This window comes from Macrosteles quadrilineatus, unplaced genomic scaffold (genome assembly GCF_028750875.1).
Source record: "Macrosteles quadrilineatus isolate MER2022 unplaced genomic scaffold, UCM_ALF_1.0 Scaffold_6__1_contigs__length_79288215, whole genome shotgun sequence".
NCBI classification, from domain to species: domain Eukaryota; kingdom Metazoa; phylum Arthropoda; class Insecta; order Hemiptera; family Cicadellidae; genus Macrosteles; species Macrosteles quadrilineatus.
In genome coordinates this window covers 48,058,347-48,065,326 of record NW_026542599.1, presented here as the reverse complement: position 1 = coordinate 48,065,326, position 6,980 = coordinate 48,058,347, and positions in this window count along the sequence as shown.

Here is a 6,980-nt window from a genome sequence, read left to right as displayed (position 1 = left end):
ATTTTTCATTTGTTTTATCAACATTCAAAATCTCAAATAAAAAACTCTGTGTTGGCCAACCTGGAAAATAGCATCAAGTGATTTGTTTGAAAGAGAAATCGCCATTTCAGTTTTGAATAGCTTACTAGTGTGTTGTGTTTTGTGTGTCGTGTGATGTTTTACTTTAAATTTATAGTTTTGTGTTTTTTGCGTGTGAAAGTGTCTAGTGTAGTTAAAGTGTGCCTTAAATCTAAAAGTAACTTACCATTCAAATCATACAAACATACAAACCATTCGTGTCACAAACACTCACAGACTTATACAAACATATACTCTACGCATTCATACTATGTGCAATAACTTATTAGCGAACTCCATAAAATTTTCATTTCAAATCACTAGGCCTAACTTAACAATATTAAAATAACAAAAATTTCTGTCCCTACGATCTTAATTAATTATACATCAATCTTAATAATAACATAACTTTTCCGTTTCTACTAAAGTTGCATCCCTGGCAACATTCCAATTCAAGTTTCAAGTATTTACAAGTTGAACTTTGCTTTCATGATAAAACCCGTGACCTAAATTATGACCTGAAATAACAAACAAACTAGGCCTACACTCATGGGTTGCATTGAACTAAACATTTACTTAACCTTTCTTACGAAACTTCTTGGCCTCATTGCTTAAGTAATGTGTACGAATAAGTACATGAGACTTTAACTTAAATGGATGTTTTGCTCTCTTAGGCGATAATCTCCACCAATGTCTGTCGAATTTCACACAGTTTCTTGAATTTCTCATGCTTTGGTTCAGGCTTTGCTTCATTTCTTCCATCTTTAGGTCGCTGCATAGCAGACTCTTACTGTCCCACAGGTTGGTTAGCACACAGCTGGGCTCATGGTCAAACATCAATTTGAAGTTGGATGTTTTGGTCGATGCATTGATGGCAGTATTTAGGCTTGAGTATTTAATATTTGACATTTACAAAGTTATTAACTGACAGACAATCAAAAGAATATATATAATCATAGGTAAAAACATGGTAAACAAGATTATTAACAATACAATACCACATAAATCAATTTTCTTATATTTAAAATGTTTTCTACTTACATTTTCACGAGTTTGTACAATTTTTAAGGGAATCAGCCAACTAAGAAAGATTTGAAGAAACAGCTCATTACAAGAATGACTTTAGTTAATTAACAGCTGTTCTCCAGTTCTGCCAACAAGGTGAAGTGTAATAACAGTCAAACTAGTTAGCCATTGATCATGATATTATATGTACATTATATATTCTGTGAATTAAAATAATTTAAATTTAATTAACATTTCCCTTACATCAGTATAACAGTCAACCACGGTAAAATTCAATTAAAAAGAAAGTATAATATTCTACAACATGAAAGAACTACACCAATAATTGTTAGGCACAGATAGGCGAAGACCACATTCACACATCAAAAGCAATACCCTACGCTCGTCTATAATTGTTTTATCGAGAACTGAATATACGTGGGGATTGCTATTTCGATGTATCTCTTAGTTTTTTTAATAACCATACTTCACTGTTCTAACATATAAAAATAGTTCTATTTGTCTGTCAACATGTATACCAATGTATTTATCCTCAGGTTTTTTATATTAAATTATTGGTCAAATAAAGGTATTTTAATGCAAACTTTAAAATCTAGGCTAGGTTCAAAGACTAAGAATTTATGGTCTGGATATTAGATAAAATAATCAATGTTTAAAAAGGTAAATACAACTTATGACCAGACATGTTAACATACGTTGTATAATGTACCAGGACATAAGTCATATACAGTATAGTTCATATTAATCATGAATATTCAACTATCGTGGATCCCGTAATCTATAAATATAATTTCGATAGTAATTGAATATACAGGGGATTTGGTAAATATCTACCAACCTTTTAAAGTATTATTTCTGGGTCCATGACAAATTTAAATATCACATTTTTAACGTATGTAAGTCTTAAAGAGTTTACTTAACTTTTATTTAACGTAAGATCTCCTTATACCTCTTGCCTATTGATACAACTTTGATACTTCAGTAGTTAATAGTCAATGATTTTTCTTATTAATTTAATATTACTTATCGAATACACAGCTTGAACTCAAACAAATAAATAACATTAGCAAATTCATTAAGTTGAAACTACGATAGAATCTTTCGGTTTTATAACATTTGTTATTTACATTTTACCTTCAAAGAAAATACTGGTTAAAACATTATTCTATCAGTATAACATGAAAACATCCTCAAAAAGCCCTTTGACGACAGTACATGATATTTTTCTTAAAACACACACACATACTGTATAATATACTATATATAAATTTAAATTTATTAAAAAGTGTCGAAAATATATTAACGGGTGACCTTTTATTTAAAACATTTTTGTATGTGGTAATTAATCATTATTTACAGATCACAAAATATCTAGCATTTGATTAATATCAACAGTAAGTTTAAAACGATTAGACTAATTTATCACTTCATTTCTAAAGCTGGTGATAATTAATTGTTATTTTAATTAACGCTTGTCAACGTTGGATAAATGCGATGAAATGTGTTTCGTTTTGTTACGGTTATAAATAGTTGATGAAATATTATTCACTACATATTTCCATTCTTATGTATTTGCTAGTAATTAATTATCTACAAATATGGCGTATTTGAGATTACGTAGAGATTTAATTTCTCAACCTACCCATACTACTCTTTATTTGATTTATATAAAGCTGCATTGTACACTTTAGTTTGAAAATAATTTACATTTCATCAAATTTGTTTTCTTTTAATGTACGATATTTGTAACACCACTCTTTTTTTGTTGTATCTGCATTTACATAAGATATCTTGAGGAAGATATATTTCCATTATAAATTATTCAACAATAAAATTGAGTTATTTAACTGAGATGACACTAAACAGTAAATACTTAAATTAACGTAACGTTAATATTATAATATACGATAATAATAATAATAATACGATAATTATAATACGATAATATTATATTATCAGAGATACTCTCAACTTGAAATAAATGAGTAAATTGCATTGCTATAACATATTTATAAATTAAAAAATATTGATAATTATATGCGAACTTTTCAATTGTATTATCATAAAAATTATTAATTAAAAAAGTGTACGATAATTATTGTTATTCCACCAGATTGTTTTTGAAGTTATATTTTATATAAATTACATAAAGACCGTAGCATCCAAGACATTTATAATCTCTACATATTTAAAATGTGTAAATGCGGTGAAAGTTAAGTTATAATATTAAATCAACAAGTTAGTATAAGCTGTAGTCAACATTTTATTACTGTGAAAACTGTGTTTTTTTTGTTGTTTTTTTTTGTAAAATGTCAATAGTTAGTAAGAAATAAAAACATTTTCCAAATTTGATCAAAATATTTTCATAAACAAGTTAACTACAACAGTTTACTTACGTTCTCAATAAGAATAACATGGGAATTTAAAATTTACATTTTTTTTTTAATTTTCTCCGTAACCATTAGGCGCATAGTAACACTTCAATATAGGCTACTACATTATTTGTTTTTTAAGCTCTACAAAATGGTTTGGAAAGAAATTGCAAAATTTTATGTTTTTTTTTTTTTTTGGTCAAAAATGGGAAAAACCTATTTTTACCCCATAAAACCCCCCGTAAACCCCCGTTCCCATAGTCCGATCATGCTGGTTCGCAAACTCGTTCAAGTTTATCCCGCCTTACACCTTCAAACCAAATTTGATCAAAATCGGACAAAAATTACTTAAGTTATCGTGCGGATGGACACACACATTTATATATATATATATATATATATATATATATATATAAATTTGAACGAATGGCATTTTTGGCCTCTGGGGACATCAAAATGAAAAAGTAAATCAGTCCCGGGCCTAGGTCTTACCGTGCCACCTACGGTAATAGCTTCTTCCCTATAGGGAAATTCGCTAAAAGCTTCAATAGGTTTACAATATGAACTAACAACAATGACATTAAATTGGCTTCAATCAGCTGACAATATGAGCTACGAAAAACAAATGGGGTTTCGGTGATATTTAAAATTAGGTACATACTCTTTAGCCTCCCTGTTTTGAAGCATCTGTTTTTCACTATTTGATAAAAACAACTAAAATTGACAAACACATTATCTGTGATATTAAAAAATAAAAATTATAATCATTTACACACAAAACTGTGTTTCTAAATGAATAAAATCAAAATATTAAGTTAATCAAAGGAATTGTTACGGGTAGTGTAAGCCGTGAACATTCAATATTTTATAGTTTTATCTCGGTTTAATAAAATCTATTACACCGGATTGCTTAAATTCAAATAACTAGAAATGTTGATATCAGTTTAAATATAATCGCCTCACTTGAGACACCAACACTTTGACAGAAAACGTCTTTTATTTTATTTTTATCTGAGACATTTCCTTAGGTGAATATTTAAAGCAAACTATTCAGAGTATTTTCATTTTTGTTTGCTAAAACCTTTAATAAAACTTGTTTATCATGTTTGTGGCACAAAATAAATTTGTGTAGCGCTTATAACCTGGACCTTTTACATACACTGTCTAACTCTTGTTAGTCCAGAACTAGTAAACTTTTATTAGAAATGGAGTATAACCACTATAATCTACTATAACCACTTGGCAATCCAGACAATAAAATAATCGTTGTTTAACCACCCAAAAATGCTTTTAAATCTAAGACCACAATACCGTATTTATTCTATAAAACCTTTCTCCTTCCCACCTTACTTATATAAATTTGAATAAAGTTTGCGTCTCGAAACGGAGTTCAAATTAATCTTTAAAACAAAGCTTCGTTATTTCAATTAAACTGTTAAAACAATGGAAACCACTAATCAGAAACAGTAGAAATGTAAGCTGATATGACGAAAGGCAATTTAATTAACAAATTTAATTACTTTTGTCTCAAAGTTTCCATTTGCAACGAGTTTGATTGAGGAAAACTAGTGAATCTTGTCTTAATTGTCTTTGGCTATACAAAATATTTATTTACAAATAACTAAATGTCAGTTATGCATGTTCAAGGTTCAAATCGTAATTTATCAAAAATAAATTAATGCGAAGGATTGAGAGTTCTTTAAAACTGTGCTTTTACCTTCTTCATGTCATTTTTGTGTAACAATTTTATCCTTTTCTCATCTTACTTTGTATCATTAGATTGACTCTTTATTTTGTGCTTGTCTAACCAACTAACCCCTTTAATTTGAATTCAAATTGTGTATGTAATGTGTGGAACTTTGAACTCTAAACACTGTTATTTAAAGAAGCTATCTTTTAATCAGAAGAAATGTATGGCCATACTCAAATATTCTCTACCAGACCATCCAGAATTTCCATGTGTGGTAATTTAACTTTATTTGATCTATGACTGTATCTAAATTAAAACCAAAAGTCTAAAACACTATTTTTTGTAACCATAATTAAATTATTCATCCCTTCATATACAGTCCCCTTATTAATGAAACTTTTTAATGAAATTGTTATTGATCAAAACGCATTTTTTTTTAGGATTATGCAACAATAGTGTTAAGGACACGAGTAGAAAATTTAAAGTACGAGCCATGGCATGTTTAAACTTCTGCGAGGGTCCTTAAGACTATTTATGTGAGTTTTACTGAAGTATAGCACTTACGACCGTGAACTTCTGGCCACATACAAAGCAGTCAAGTACTTCAAACATTACCTGAAGGTGTTTACATGCCCTGAGCTACGCATTTGAACAGCGCCCTGAAAAAGCTACCCCTAGGCAACAAAGACGTCTTGACTACATTAGTCAACTCATCCAATACATTCAAAGATAACAAAATCTTTCTGCTGATGCATGCTCTAGCATTACAGAAATTGAACTGTCATCAACTGTATCACTTACAGACATCGTTCATGCTCAAAAAGAATGTTACTAACTCAAACACATTCAACAATCCAACTTATTATCATTTACATTCAAAACTATGACTCTTGATAGTGGGCTTCAATTGATTTGCGATTCTTCGACTGGAGCTCTACGACCTTTCATCCCTCATGCCTACCGAAGACCTCTCTATGACTCCATTCATAATCTATCTCACCCTGGAATTGCCGCATCAGTCAAACTACTTCAAGAGAGATTCTGCTGGCCTTTGCTGTAACGCGATGTTACATTGTGAGTCAAAACTTCCTTGCCAACGCTGTAAAACATGGCGGCACCCCTCTAGTGAACTCAGTGCCTACCCCACTGCCGAAAAACGATTCTCTCACTTTAATGTTGATACTGTTGGACCCTTACCTCCTTCAAGAGGATATCAGTACCTGTTAACAATCATCGATCATTTTCAAGAAGGACTGAAGCGATACCAATCTCATGCATCACCGTAGAAGAAGAAGTTATTATATTGGATCATTTTGTCGCTTCGGTGTTCCTCGTTTTATTACTACTGATTGGAGAAGTTAGTTTGATTGTGAATCGTTTTTATCATTGACAGCCATGCTTGACATGATGCTTACTCATGAATTTTGCTTCTAGTGGTGAAGGAGGCCTCATGTCTTTAAACATATACATGCAGTAACAGCGAAAACATGATGTAGTTAGATGGTACGGTGAGTATCCACAAACTCAGAAACAGGGGCCGGCAGTGATCTACGAGGTAATAGCAAATTTTGCTTGTTTATGAACATAGTAGTAGTTACCCGGCGCAAGTTGCTGCGCTAACAACTATTATTGAAAATGGTAATCTGATCTTTACGAAAAATAATACAAATATATACAAAAAAATAGATTTAAATAGATAAAAAAATAATAAATAATAAATAGATAAAAAATAGATTTAACTACAACAGTTTACTTATTCTCCATTAGAATAACATAAAAATTTTTAATTTACAATTTTTTGGAATTTTTCCGTAACCATTAGGTGCATAATAACG